This window comes from Crocodylus siamensis, chromosome 5 (assembly GCF_052110815.1).
Source record: "Crocodylus siamensis isolate JL-2025a chromosome 5, ASM5211081v1, whole genome shotgun sequence".
NCBI lineage: Eukaryota > Metazoa > Chordata > Crocodylia > Crocodylidae > Crocodylus > Crocodylus siamensis.
In genome coordinates this window covers 14,044,707-14,060,067 of record NC_143399.1, presented here as the reverse complement: position 1 = coordinate 14,060,067, position 15,361 = coordinate 14,044,707, and the positions used below count along the sequence as shown (strand labels likewise).

At 44.7% G+C, this 15,361-nt stretch overlaps 1 pseudogene across 1 annotated transcript in view; it reads left to right on the top strand.

The window, feature by feature from the left end:
* Nucleotides 1-15,361, top strand: part of LOC149863526 (FRAS1-related extracellular matrix protein 1-like) — a 155,911-nt pseudogene that overhangs the window by 80,011 nt on the left and 60,539 nt on the right. The window contains exons 24-26 of the transcript XR_016442513.1: nucleotides 5,628-5,892; nucleotides 9,478-9,559; nucleotides 9,806-14,421. The product of XR_016442513.1 is annotated as an FRAS1-related extracellular matrix protein 1-like (transcript). The remainder of the gene's footprint in view (nucleotides 1-5,627; nucleotides 5,893-9,477; nucleotides 9,560-9,805; nucleotides 14,422-15,361) is intronic.

Below are 15,361 nucleotides of genomic sequence, written 5' to 3'. Positions count from 1 at the left end.
ATCCTGTTTCAGGAGCTCTTTAACACCAGGAGCAAACCCCAGAATTTGGGACTGTTCTAGAAAATGTAGGCTAATGAAAGTGACTTGGATGATGACTTGCATCTCTATTTACCCGTATTGTACAGCCTGTCTTCTAAATTAAATTGCATCTTTTCTCTAAGATATTCAGCACAAAAGTGAATTGATTAAAAAAGGAAATCTAAATGCGAGGGCCAAATTCTGCCATAGTGCAAATGACTTCATTCCATCCAGGAAGAGCGCGCAAGCCAACTGCAGGTGCTTCCTCAGTCTGACGAAGGGTATTTATACCCGAAAGCTTGCTAAGAAGATTTTTTCCAACTATTTGAGTTGGTCTAATAAAAGATATCAGATTTACCCAAAGAACCATGTCTGCCTGTGTCCTTAGACCAACATGGCTACAACCTATAACCCTGTAATGACTCCATTAGGCACCTAGTGTCTGTGGCTTATGATATGAGATAGTATCTATCCTACTCAAATGACAACTTGCATCTCTGTTTACCCATTTAATTATTAGGATGTTGTTAGTAGCTCAGATGCTAGAGCAATGGCTCCAACAATTTCTTTAAAAAAAATAAATGATATATAGTAATCAAATTATTACTATTACTCTAATTTTTCAGAAGTGTTAAGCCACTGTCTACACTTGTGTGTTGGTAAATCTCTCACAATTGCACAACTTTGAAGCTTCGTTAATGCTACTTTTGAGTGGTTACTGGTGTTTTTAGCCCTTTATCACAGGATATTACTCTGAGCAGTGCTTGATAGTAGGCCTGTGCGAAGCAGCAAGTATTTGATTCGGATTCGGCCGATTCAGAGGGGCAGTGATTTGATTTGGTGATTTGAGTCACTGTCATGATTTGATTAGGCTGAACTGGATTTGAAGATTTGGCACTGATTCAGAAATTCGGCCATAGGCTAAACAGGCAGCAGTCCTTGAGGATGCTGGACACAGCTGGTAAGTCTGTTGTGGTGGGTGGAAGGGGGAGGGAAGGGGCATGAGGGGGCAGATCAACGCCTCACAGTGAGGGAGGGATTGGGGCTGGGGAAAGCTGCCCAGCTGGGGTGGGGGGCATGAGACTTGGGGAGGGGGGCTCCCATCACTGGTCCAGGAGGGCATGGGAGCGGGCGTGTGCCCTGGGATCTGCGTGGGGTGGGCTGAGCCAGGTTGCATTTCAGATGGGTGGTGGAAAGCACTGGAAGTGGGGGCTCTGCCCTGCCACAGTTTGTCCAGCCAGGGGGTGGGGCACAATGCAAGTGCAGCTTACTCTGGGTGGAAGGTGCTGGGAGCAGGGACTATGCCTTCCCACCACTTGCCCAGGCTCCCTGCACGTCCTGGACAAGCCGTGGCTTCACCCCAGCTGGGCGAGCAGTGGCAGAGCAGGGGGGTGTGTGCATGCAGTTGAATTGGGGTGGGGTGGAGGCAGGAGCTATGGGGAATTTTAGGGTGGCTGCAGCTGCCCATAGCCCCCACTCCACTGAGTTCTGTGGGGTGGGCAGAGCCAGGGCTGCACTCCAGGCTATGGCTGGGGCTAGCTGCCTGGAGCACAGCCCTGGCTCCGCTCACCTCACGGACGCAGCCTGCCGGTGGGTTACTGTGGATAGCCTTCTGGAGTGCAGCCTGGCCAGCCCGCTCTGCTCCCATGTCCTCCTGGACTGGTGGCACAGGGTGGAAGGAGCCTGCCTCCCCAAGTCCCACACTTCCCTGCCCTGGCTGGGCAGCTAACCCCAGCCCCAGCCCCAGCCCCAATCTCTCCTTTGCTGTGGGGATCTTGATCTGCACCCCCCATGTCCCTTCCCTCCCCCCTCTGCCCACCACAACAGACTTACCAGCTGGAGACAGCTGTGTCCAGCATCCTTGAGGATTGCTGCCTGTTTAGTCCATGGCCAAATCTCCGTATCAGCACCGAATCTTTTCCAAATCAATTTAGAGTCTTCTGATTTGATTTGGACCTTTTAATGTGCCTACCAATTCACTTCAGATTTGGAGATTTGGCCGCTGAATTGGGACAAATCTCTGAATTGATCAGCTACCAAAGCCTTGCACAGCTTTACTTGATAGACGGCTGTTAAAAGGGCTAGTCACTGATCTATGTAGCTGCATCACTGGTAGAACAGCCATAGAAGGCTCATCCAAAATTGCTAGCCTCCCAATTAAAGGTGTCCCAGGTTGGGTATCTGCAAAGTGGAGGCATGTAGATTTAGGAACTACTCTTGAACACTTGGCCCAGAACCCTCCTGTTTTATTTTCACCATTTTTAAAATTTAAACAGTACCACTTACCTCTCACAGAGGCTTTGCAGTGATCACTGGTGTTTGAAAAGATACAGCATCAAAAAGAACTAAGTACTAGCGGTGTGTGAAGTGGGCCCTATTCGATTCAGATTTGGATTTGGCCTGAATCAGGGACAGTGATTCAGTCTGTTGATTCGGATCACTGTCCCTGATTCGATTCAGCTGAATTCAGATCTGAAGATTCAATGCCAATTTGGAGAATCAGGGATTCGGACATAGACACAGCTTTAAAAGTTTTTTCTACATACCTTTAAGTACTAGCACGGCTTGTAAACCCTGTGATGCTGGGGTGCATGGAGAGTCCTACAGGAGTGCAGGGGGACCCTCCACATGCTTGGTGGTGAACCTGGAAGTGGACTGGAAGTACTTGTGGTACACTTCCAGGTCCAAAGGGGAGCATGCAGGGGGGCTCCCCCACACCCTTCCCAGCTTAGCAAGTGGCCATGGGGGAGCCCTGGGCACCACCCCCCCCAGGCCCAGGAGGCACCAGTCACCAAGCTTGGAGGGTGCAGGGCAGACCCCCTGCATGCTCCCCAACAGACCCAGAATTAAACTGGGAGTGCTTCTGGTCGACTTCTGGTCTGCTGCCGAACGCGCTGGGGAGACCCTGTGCTTCTGTGAAACGCTCCATGTGCCCCAGCATCACAGCACTCATGAGCCCCTGCTACCTAGAAGTATGTAGAAAAAACATTTAAAGCTGTGTCTATGTCTGAATCGCCAAATCTTTCCGAATCTCTCTGAACTGATTCGGAGAGATTAAAGGGTCCTCTGATTCAATTCGGATTCAGAAATTTGGCCACCAAATTGGGCCGAATCTCTGCCGAATTGAATCGGGGACTGAAGCTTCACACAGCCCTACTAAGTACATAAGCCATTTTTCAAGGTGTGAGGATGACTAACCGGATCCTCAGTTAGTGAAGACAGTTTTTGCACCAGTGCCTTCACGTGCGTGATTACAATTTACGCAGGTCAGGCATCTGTCTTGGTACAGCTGAGTGTCTGTATCATCTCGCTAACCCATGTGCTTCATTTGTAACCCATGTACTTTATTACAAAGAGATGTAATTCCTTCCTGGTATCTGTTACTCTTGTTCATTCAGTCTTGTCTGACAGGTAGTTGCAAGCTGTTTGGAAGGGAGTTGTTCAGAAAGTGCTTAGCATAGTAGGGACCCTAGAAATGTTAAGAAAGAACAACATGCATGTGGCTGGGAGCATCTGTCACCACCAGCACCCAATGTAGAGATTTATGCCTTGAATAGTTTTTCCTAGTTGGCCTGTTTAGGAGTTCCTGGGCAAGTCACTTCATCTCCCCATGCTTTGGTTTCCTCCTCAGGAAATGATATCCACCTCCTTTGATGCATTTGCAGATGTACTGATGCAAAATGCTATAGACAAGTGAGGTATTTTTATTCTGCAGTGATCCCCATGCAAGCAGCTGGGGTATGGTAGCAAAACCCCTGGTTTAATACAGTGACTGAAATTTGGGTCCACTTCTCTGATTTCTCACTTGATCATCTTACTTTTAGTAACTCTGTATCACCCTCCTTCATGCTTCTCTAGTCCTTGAGGTTTTTTGAAGACCACCAGGAAATGGCTACCCATCTTCATATGGACCTTGTAAGAGTAATAACACTAATACCTTTTTATAAGTTCAACCTAAAATGGAGAAACACCACCTCTTGTTTTAAGAAGTGACTGTACAGTTTTGACTACCACCTAATCCTCCAAGATGTGTGTGCCAAGTTGGGCTGAGGGGCCCCGTGGGGGGGAGAGGAGGTTTGCAGGTTAAGTTTAAAAATTAATTTAAAATGTTTTGTACTGTCATTAAAAAAAAAAGGCAAAGCAAGTAGTGCTATTTAGACCATGATTTAACCATGAATATTTTCCTGAGAAATTAATCATTCCACCAAGTCTACTTCATTGATTTTTGGGAACAGGCAAGTACAACACAACAGATGCAGTGGGAAACTAGCAATGAAAAGGTTAATGTTTGTGACCCTTTTGGGGTGAAAGAGAGCCATCAAGCTAGTTAGAGATGAACAAAAAGAAAATGCTGAATGCAGTCTGAAGTAGGAAGGGAAAATATATATATATTTAAAACTCACCATGCTTAAATGTTGCTAGTTCCCTTTCATCCGTACTAGGAGCCGTATTGCGCGTGAAGGTCAGTTGGCAACATAAGAAAATGTGGAGCATAAAAAGTGCTGGTTTGTGCTGTAGACCCTGTGCTTGTGTGTTGTTGCCAACATGAGAACCCGCAGCAGCGCTCTAGGAAATCTGCACAGCATTATTTACTTTTTAACCACTATCAAATCTAAAGCTTCCCTTTTCCTCCCCCTTTGGCCACATGTGAAGACCAGCCATCCTGTGCCCTACGAGACCCCAAAATATGCTGCACCTTTGTCACTACGTTGTCACACAGTTCATTGTGTTGTCATTTTAGCACTTTAATTTTTTATAGCGTAGGAGAATTGAGAGGAAGAGACACTAGAACAGTATAAAAGGGCTATGAAAAGGCAAATTATTTCTCCTTCTGCTCTGAATTGTTCAGTTATTCAAACGCTTAATGATTTTCATTCCTTTAAGTTGCTGTTTTGCAAACAGGCAACAACTGTGTTGATTCTCTTTTGCTGTTTGTGATATGCTTAAGAACAAATCTAATGGAAAAAGAACCGCTGTTGCCGAGGCTACAGCACCACATAACCCTATCAGCTTAAAATGCAGTGTTGTGCTTAGTTCATTAAGGCATTTTGTCCATTGGCTCATTTGGGTCTATTAACTTAATTGTTCTTTATAAACAAATAGGTCAGTCTCTCTTCACAAAGAGAAAAAATCCAAGCTGTTTAAATATTTTTTGGGAAAGTGTCCATGCATTCCATATAAATATACATGCATTAATGCAATCATGCAAAGTGGAGCCAATTACACTGTATGGGGACCTTAAGTTAAAAATCGGAAGTGTATACGTCTAGCACGATAAAAGAAATCTTTCTGGCTTCTTGTGACTCTTCTGTTGCAAACGCTCTGCATGCACATAAGTTCAGTTTCCTTTGTGCTACAAAATATAGCTCCATCACAGAGATCTAAAACCTGGCAGGCTACAAAAGGAAAAAAAAAAAAGCTTTTTCCAAGCTTTTTTGATAAAGTTCTTTGTTAATTTTCCCTGCAGTGTTCTCTGCTTCATTTCCACAACTTCTCCCTCCCTCTGTATAAAAGGCTGATTTCCAACCCCCTCCCCCTCCCTCCCTCCTGTATCGGATGTAAAAGGATTATCCCCTTTTAAATTTTTCTCCCTGTGGGTTTTTTTTTAGGTGACATTGTTCTACTCACCAAACCTGTAACTTTAACAGAGGGTGACAGGGTGACCTTGACGACAGATGTTCTTATGGCAACAGATGGCACTAGCAAACCCGAGAAGCTGCTGTATGCCGTCTCCATGCCACCTGTGCGTGGTCAGATTGAGTACATCAATTATCCCGGCGTGCCCATTTCCAGTTACAGCCAGTTGGATGTGGTGGCCCAGAAGGTCTGCTATGTTCATGACAATAGCCATGAGGCTAGTAAGGATTCATTCAGGTGAGAAGGCTTTCCCTCCTACTCTCCAATGTATTTAGAGACCTATGAGCAGCTAAGGGTTAAACTTGCTTCTCATTCATTCTGCACCATCTAGAGTAAGTACAGTATTTAGTGCCTGATATGGAAGTGCAGATGACTGCTTCGATAATAATATGGTGTAATTTTATCAGCACAGTAATTACATACTTTTATTAACTGTAATATTTAATGCATATGGCCAAAGGCAATAGGAGACATGCATGCTTCATACTGAGGGATACCTAGGTTAGACATTCATAATCAATTAGCATGTGAAATCAAATTTAAGAGAGTTTCCCCTTGCCCTTCTCAAGATCTCAGGTGGCTAGGAATAAAAAACAGTATATTCCCCCTTGAAAAAGTAGTTACTCTCTGGGCAGTTTCTTCCTCCTAAAGAAAAAAAAGATATAATAATCATAACATTGTCTGAAATGATCAGGAGAACTTAATCCAGATGGTGGTGTCATTTCTAAGAAAAAGCATATGTTGGCTATTATGATACTTAAATATAATGGTTTTATGTTCCTCCAGTGGGCACAAGAGGCACACAACAGGGTTGGCTTTTTTTAATCCTATGAATGCTGCAGGGGAGGTTTTATCTTCCAACTGGTGTGTTTCCCAAAAGATGTGGCAAATTCAATTGATAGGAACCTGCTGTAAAAGCCATGCTCCCGTGGGATGTGCATTTCTGAACGATTCTACCCAGTAAGTGGGCAAAAACTTAATTTACTACCCACTCTGGAATATCATTGTCTTTTATATATTCTAGATTCTCTTTTTTTTTTAACCATACGGTGTTTTTCTTTCCAATTTGCTTTAAAAGTTATTTACGTTCCCTTTGCAGCAAAGTGAGCACTATAACTAATTTTATTCTTACTATGATTAACTATGAATAATTTACTAAGAAATGAGTTAAATTAACAAGGGGAAGAAGAAATCAATAAATCACAAATGTGACCCGTTTCTAAGTGGGGTTAAAACTACCATCAAATAAATCAGAGATTCGAAATGATGCATCTTCTTGGACACAGGAATGACATTTCCACCTAAACTCTTGGAGACTTGGAAAGCAGCCCCATGGAGGGAGCTCCATGAGCAGTATACTGCTGCTATCATGGCTATAGGGTTATGGGGAATGGAGGTAAGAGGCATAGTTTCACTGTGCCCACTGGTAGAGTCTTGCTGTGCTTGGCTGCAAGGTGGCTACTAATGAGCTGTAACAGCCAAGTATAGCTTAGCTCGAGGACTCCCCCAGTCTAATTTGTCTGGGGATCAGACTCCTAAAGCACAAAAGTTGCTTCAAGCCACCTTTGCCTGTCACCAAGCAGAGGAACAGAGAGACAGAGGTTAATCCTGTGGACTGAGGACCTACCAGACATTTTCATTATAGCTTTGATTTTGCTCTTGCCCATTGTGGCACTAAGTGTGTGTGTAGATGAAATGGGGGCCCTAAATTGAAGTGGTGGGTTTTAAAAAAACACTGTTTCCATTTAGGGGTGATTAAACCCCCATATTGTACATACACCCTGCTGAGTTGCCTGCCTCTCTGGCGGGGAGAGGAGGGTGAGCTGCTGGCGGGCGGCGTGGTCCCTGGGCTGGGGGGGGCAGTTGGTGCTTCCTTCCATGGCAGTGGCGCCCACCCCCTCCAGGGTGGCACCTGCCTGCAGGCACCTGGCTCAGGTGGTCCTGGGGGGCACTGCAGCTGCTGAGGGAAGCACCGGGCCCCCACACAGCTCAGGTAGGCAGGCAGGCTCCAGGGGAGGTCGGGGGTGGAAATCAGGCTTGCCACTTGTCTTGGGTGAAGCTGCCTTCCCGGGCTGCTGCCAGGCTGCCTGCAGAGCCATGGTACTGCACGGAGCCCGCTGCTTCACTCCGCGGCTGTAGGGGCAGCAAACGAAAACTCCTCATTTAAGGTGCATTACCCACTGAATGTCCTACAGTGGCTCGAATTAATACGCAATACACCACCAAGGCATGCAAACACCAACACCATTAAAGCAGTGCAAAAACATTTAGCCCGCTTTAAATTGTCATGCACACATGCCTCTCGTTTCATCTACACGTGGCCTAATGTAATAACTCCTGCTTTACTCCTGATTTGGAAATGAGTTCAGAATCAGGCTCTTATCTATTGTGACATTTATGTAATTTATATTTTATTTTTTCACCCTGACACCACGGGTGTTTATACATGTGTTCCTGGGGTGGGTAAGGGGGATGGGGCATGTTTTAATTAGAACAGCTCCTGGATAGCTGCTGTAATTAAAATGCCATAGCATTACATGTACTAAGTGTTCTGCATTTCAAAATGGCTAGGGGTGAGTTTTAGTTAAAGTGCTCCCATGGCCATTTTGAAATGCGGGTTGCTTAATAGACATGACAGTGAGGCATGCTGGGGCATTCTGGTTAGAACCCTCCAGCAGACTCAATTGATTAATCAAGTTAATTAATCGACCTTGATTACTCGAGTCTGCTCTAGTGCGTTCTAATTAGAGGCATAGGAACATGTGTATAGGCACCTTATGTGGTCTTATTTACTCCTTTTGAAAGGGAATTCAGCAGCGATACTCAGGGCACTTGACTGTTGAGAATAAAGCTCTTTGTCCTTTTTTGAAAAGGAGATTTAGCCATTGTAGAGGAATTTCATATGTCTTCTGCTCTGCGCAAACATACAGCACCTTTCAACAGGTAGAAACCCTTCAGATATTAGAAACTTCAGCCAACTTTTCTCTCAGTCTTTCTAGGGAAAAATAGGTCAAAAGGTCCATTTCATCTTTCAGCCAATTCCACTTTTAACCTCACATTTGCAATTCTTTTTAAGAATAATTCCCCTCCTGGAAAACACGTGTATAAAGGGGATGTATAAAGGGGAATCAATCTGCTGTTCATGGAAAATAGTTACCCATTGGTTTGTACTTGAGATGAAAGATTGTCAGCTGGTTTAAATCATTGTAGCTGCATTTACTAAATGGCTCCATGGTTTTATAAACTGGCCTGGCTAGGCCTTGTCAGCCATCTTCAGACCCACAAGGAAGACAATCATCCTTGCCTGCAATGGATTACTGCTGATGGTTTTATAAAGAAAGATCATAAAGCTCCTCTTAGGGCTCTATTTTGTAATGCCTTTCTCTTTAGGCTTTGCGTGCATGTGCTTCTTTTGTGTTCATCATGTTATTTAGTCTCTGTGGAGTTTTTTGGTTCCTTGGCCTCTTTCTTGCAGATGTGGAATGTTCTGTGCAGAAGAACTGGTGCCATTTCTTTGTACAGGCGGGTGTGCGTGCGTGTGTGCGTGTGTAATTAGAGGGTAGTACATTCTGTGTAGGTCCCCACCTCCTGTGTGATTGCTCCCTGGCCATCACAATGTAAGTGGAGGGCAGGGTCCTCAGTCCTTCCTCATAAATTTGAAGTGTCTTTTGAAACTGGAAAATGTGTGTTGGAGCACACCGTTAAGCTTAGTGCCAGACTAGGTTTGGTGTATGAGCTGCTCCCCAGCTCAGAAGTAACCCAGGAACTAAAAGACAATACTTACATAATTCCCCTCCTGCTTCCTCCTTATGTCTGGGATAGGTTGTTTGCTGTTGGCTTGGCCCTCCAGCACCCTCACATTGCCTTAACCAGTGAAGGACTTGGCTCTAGAAAGGCAGCAAAGGTAAGATTCCTCCCTTCTCTTCCCATTTACTATCCAGGGCCAGGGAGGGAAATCCTGGTCCTAAGGAATTAATTGCCAAAACTTCCTTTCAATTCAGTGAGGCTAAGGATTCACACCTGGACTGAAGGGCCATATGATGAGCAGAGGGTGGCTGTGTTCCAGTCGTGTTGGGCAAAATTGTTTGTATTGTCTTAGCCAGCCTTTATTGGGACTTCTTAATTGTGCTAAGTTAACTTGATTAAACAGATGTGATTGAAGAAACACACTCTATCTGGCTGTCAAGACATACCCAGCTTTTGGATAGCCTGCATAGGGAGTTCCTATTCTGCTTCGTGGGTGGATAGTCCAAATTACACTCTAGCCTCAGGTAGGTATTAATTGTTGTTGCTATGGAAATGCTGTCTCCATGGTTCAGAATGCTATATACTGGTGTTGGCCAACATTTTGGTGTCATTAGGAATGACAATTGTTTTGCAGTTCACTAGCCAAAATTATCAAGGCTCCCGTTTTTTATTTATTCTACTTTTGACCCACCACAAGACGATTCTGGACCCCTTCAATAAGCCATCCACATGCTCTTAGCTATGGCAGCTTTACATACTGTTTTCACAGATAACTCCCAAATTGTCCTCGCCATTAAAGACCCCTTTCCTTCCATCCTGTCATACATCTTGGCCCATCTCTCTGACATCTGCTTGTGGATACTCAGCCAGCAATATTAAGCTCCACATGGCCAACGCTGAGCATTTGATTTCTCTCTTCTACCTTCCCTCCCTCCCCCCTCACCAAGCCTTTGCTTCTCCCTCATTTCCCTGTTGTTGTGAAGTCACAACAACAGTCACACAAGCCTATACTTTGGCATCATCTTTGATTCTTCTCTTGACCCTTGCTTCTAAGTCATATCTGAATCTTGCCACTGTAGTCTGTCCAACATTTCCAGATTGCCAGGGTTCTTGATCATGTCCTACATGCTTCGACTCCTCCAGTTGCCATTTGTGTGGTCTACATGCCGTGCACATTGGTACTCAAGCCCACTCAGAATGATGCTGCATCTTCTTTAATTGTTGCTCTGCCCGCATGAATCTTTTCTATATATTCTTCCACAAGCTCCTCTTCCTCCACTGCAAAAAGCATAAGTGTCGCATCTCTGCCCTCCTTTTATCATCGAGCCCTGCACTATTGCTCATGCCCACTCTCTTACCAAGTATGTTTTTGCTCTTTACCAATAAATCTTGCTTACTCTATGATTACTACAGTGACGCTGAAAGGCCAGCCAGCAACTGGCGCCCAATTTTGCTAAGCACTTTTTAAACACAGAGTAGTAGACAGGTCCTCCCCTGAGAGTTTATAGTGGAAACCAGACATGGGGTGAGGGGAGGGTGTACTGCACTGGCAGAACGAAGAACAATAAAATGGTAGCTAAAGGCATGTTAGTCCCTTGGTTTTATTTGGAAGGGCATTTAGAAGGGGATCAGATAAATGGAAAGAAAATGAAGGGCAAGGAGATTGTGGGCGGGGAGGGCATCTGGTGAGGTGGGTATGGGCAGAGTGAAGCTGAGGTGAAGTTACCCTGAGGAAGGTAGATGGCTCGTATCAACAGCTGATCAACACAGGGCAGAGGGAACCTGGTCAGAACCTACAGGATGTTCTCTGAACATGGGAAGGTCCCTGCAGCTGCTCCTACTCATTTGAGTCCAGTCTTTTCTCCTGCCCAGGCAGGGGGTCGGACTTGAAGATCTACAAGGTCCCTTCCAACCCGACTTCTATGATTCTATGATTCTACTGGTTGGTCGGCATGTGTGAAACGGGCCCTATTCAACTCAGATTCGGCCTGAATCAGGGACCGTGATTCGATTAGTTGATTCAGATCACTGTCCCTGATTCAATTCAGCTGAATCCAAATCTGCAAATTTGATGCTGATTCAGAGCCTCAGCAATTCGGACATAGACACAGCTTTAAACGTTTTTTCTACAGACCTTGAGGTACCAGTGCGGCTTGTGATTGCTGCGATGCTGAGGCACATGGAGTGTCCCATAGGAGTGTGGCGGTACCCTCCACGTGCTTGGTGGCAAACCCGGAAGTGGACCAGAAGTACGTCCAGTCCACTTCTGGGTCCGCTGGGGAGTGCGCTGTCCCCCACCCCCTGTGCTCCCTTGGCTTGGCAGTTGGCTGAGGTGGGACCCCGGGTGCCCCCCAGATTCAAGAGGCACCAGTTGCTGAGCCAGGGGAATGCCGGGGGGCCCTCCGCACGCTCCCTGGTGGACTCAGAAGTGGACCGGAAGATTCAGAGATTCAACCATCAGATTGGGCCGAATCTCCGCCAAATCGAATCAGGGACCAACGCTTTGCAGAGCCCTACTGGCTGGAGTTTCTGGCTGGTTCCTTTTCAGGTCTTTTTTCCAAGACCACATGACTGAGTAGAGAGAAGGCACCACATGGATCCAAATGGCTCAGTTGCCTTCATGTTCACTTATCCTTTAAATGTCTGCAGAATCTCCACTTAGGACAATCTCCTAGTCAAAATTCCTAAAGCCAGGCCATGCCTTTTTTCAGATCCACTATTTAGAACTTAGCTTTGCCGCAATATCTGCCATTCAGCCCTTTGTTATCCCCACTCTCTGTGCCAGTGCATCTGGTTTGTCCACTTATTGTGTCCTCTGTTTTATTTAGACTGTAAGCTTTCTGAGGTGGGGAACTTTGCTGTCGCCTGCCTGGTATTTAGCACATTTAGGACCTGCTCTCTGACTAGGCACTTCTGAATACTGGTGGCTGTCAGTGGGAGATGGGGAGGGCACAAATCAGTCTAGGTATACAGGCAGCCACTGCTTAACGCTATTTCGCTATAACACTCATTTTAAATTGATACCTAATTCCACTTGGTGCTCAGCGACTTTTTTTATAACACCCACGGTTGCCCTCTTGGGTTATTAAAAACACTTGCGGTCACCATCTTGGATTGTCAAATACTTCTGGTTTCACTTAATGCTGGTTTCACTTAATGCTCGGTTTTTCAGGAACCAATTAAGACGCTAAGTGTGGGTTACCTGTACCTTACTTAAAAGTGGACCACTTCTTGGTGACTCACAAGTGTCAACACTGAGCAGTTTAGGGGCACCTGTTGCATTTGGAGAGACCTGACATTTTACCATATGTATTGAGCTTGCATCGAAACTTTAGGTTGTCTCCATGTGAAATAAAATCTAAACTCTTAGCTTGGAGGTGTACTGCTGCAATAGTATTCTCAGCTCCATGTTCATGGCTGGATTCAGCATCCTCTCAATAAATGGAGGCTGAACACATGAAAGAGATTATGTGCTGAGTACCTGTAGGAGAGGGCACCATCTGTATGTCTCTCCTCCCACATTGCCATTGACTATTTAAAGCAGATATAGTAGAAGGCTCCAGGAAGAGGAAGGGGGAGAGTGAGAGATGCCTGTCTCTCAGGAATGAAGGAGTTAAATATAGGGATTAAAAAATCATTAAAAAAACCCTGCACCCTAAATTAATTTCTGCTGATAATCTATATCGGGTTAAATAACTCCTCATTATTCTGCAACACAGCTGAGGCTTCTCAAAATGTTTATCTTGTTTTGTAACTGGTACCTTCTGGCATATTCCAGTGCCAACTCTCCTAGCTCTTGCTATATTTCATTCTCACTATTTTTGGAATGGAGCTGCTGGTTCCAGGTGATTTAATAAATTGCTTTTTTTTGTGTTCCTTTTAACTTACCCATCTGCTCAACACATGCGTAACTTGCAATCTGTCGGCAGTTTGCAGAAAGACAAACTGTCAGAGCTGCGTGCATTTGACAACTTTGTTCCCAATTAGATTAGTGGTAATTTTAACAGATTTCAGGGCAATCGAAAAAAGGGATGACATGTTATTAAAGCATCAATTTTGACAGACCCGAGCACATACAATTTCAGTGTAAATTATTTTAAATGCTTTAATTAAAGCTCTGAAAGATTTACCCTTTTAAGCAGTAAGTGATTGCAAGACAAATATAAAGGGAAAGTGGATAACAGAGTTTCCTAAATGGTTTATGCTGCGCATGGCAGTCCACCAGTCACCACCACCAGAATCTATGACTGTAATGTTGGAGGCATAGTTAATTATTCATAGCCTCGTCTCTGGAGCAGATGTGATTAAGAACATGAAGTGCAGTATTCAGCGATCTAAGCCGTACCTACGAAAATCTCAGCTCGATCCTTTTTTAGTTTGGAAGGCCTGAGAGTATCTAATACTGGCTAGATTTGTAAATATTGTCATTTTGCTCTTTGTGTTCTGCAGCTTTCTGTAAAGAGGAAGTGAAGACCAACCATATCTTTCATCTACTTGAGGACACTTTACAGGCTTAGAAGCTAAATAAAAAAAAAAGTACCATATATTATTTAAGCCGAATGCAGCACTCAAAGTGCATCACTACAAGAGTGAGATGCCATACGGGTAGTACATTTAACCATTCAAGTAGCTTTATGAATTATGGCACCAATCCAGCATTCTTTACGCGGGCAAACCTCCTATTGACATCAGAGCAAGGAGGTATATTGTTGGCCTAACTGATTTGTTTTACCAGGATGGGAGTAATCCTTTTAACCTCCTCACCATAGTGGGTGGGAAATAATGTCCACGCTTTAGGTACCTCCAAATGGGTGTTTGGGAAGGGGGAAAAGTGTTTTCACACTTCCTTATAGCTTCTCGATGGAGGCCGGGCTCAATTCTCTACTGAGAGCTGGGACTACTCTTTAGTAGTACCCAGTGTTTACGTCTTTCCAAAGGAAGCAGAGAAGTGGTGAAGCGGAGCAACAAGCAAGATCATTGTAGGCACCAAGGATCTTTTGATGAAGGGGTAAAATATAGGTGAGTGCTGGTACTTTCAAGACAAAAGTGACCAAAAGTGACAAAAGTGTTTCTTAGGCGCTGGTGGAGCAAGGGCTTTTAGAGCTTAAGTGTTTAAGTTGAGGAGCCCCTGGGAGGATCTCACTACCCTCTTACGTTATTTGCTGTCTAATTTGAGCTAAACTGTTTTCTGTGCATCTGAAAGCTTGTCTGACATCTCTCCCAACTATGTCATTTTTCCAATAACAAAAAAATCTTTCTTATCACGTATTCCATGGACCATAACGGCTACAACACTGCTACTTCTTTCTAAATTTTTTAAATATAAAATTTTGGGATGAAAGTTTAAGTTCCACTTTTTTTGGTCCTCAGTTGTGGTTGCCCAGGATGCTCTGGATTTAGGGATTAGTAAAGAGTTTGCGAGAAGACAAAAGCTATTACCCACCATCTTAGAACTTTTCCCAAAACAGCTTTATTTTCCTCAGAAATTCTGAAATGCTTGGATGTTTTGCTCACTTGGAATTTTCATTTTGGCCCAAATCTCTAAAGGGCAAGATACTGTGAAAGTGATGGAAGCTGTAATATTTTCTGCTAAGAACATAGGTAGAAACGCTGGAAATTGGGAGGGGGCTGGGGCTGGTTGGTGTCAAAAGATGTCTAGATGTCTAAGTCCTGGTGTTTGCAGTGATTTATAGTTGGTATGAGAAAATCTGATTAGCCAAGTGGAGTGCTCATCCACATCTCAATACCCTTGCCCCTCTGTATTTCAATGCATGTTCACCTGCCCCATCTGTTCTTTGGTTTGGAGCTCTTTAATGAACTTAAAAAGACTTATGCTGTTAAGATTAGTTTCTGCATCATGAGCAGGTCCAAGCAGGTGATCCTCCCCCTCCATGCGGCACTGGTCAGGCCGCAGCTGGAGTACTGCGTCCAGTTCTGGGCACCGCACTTCAGGAGGGAT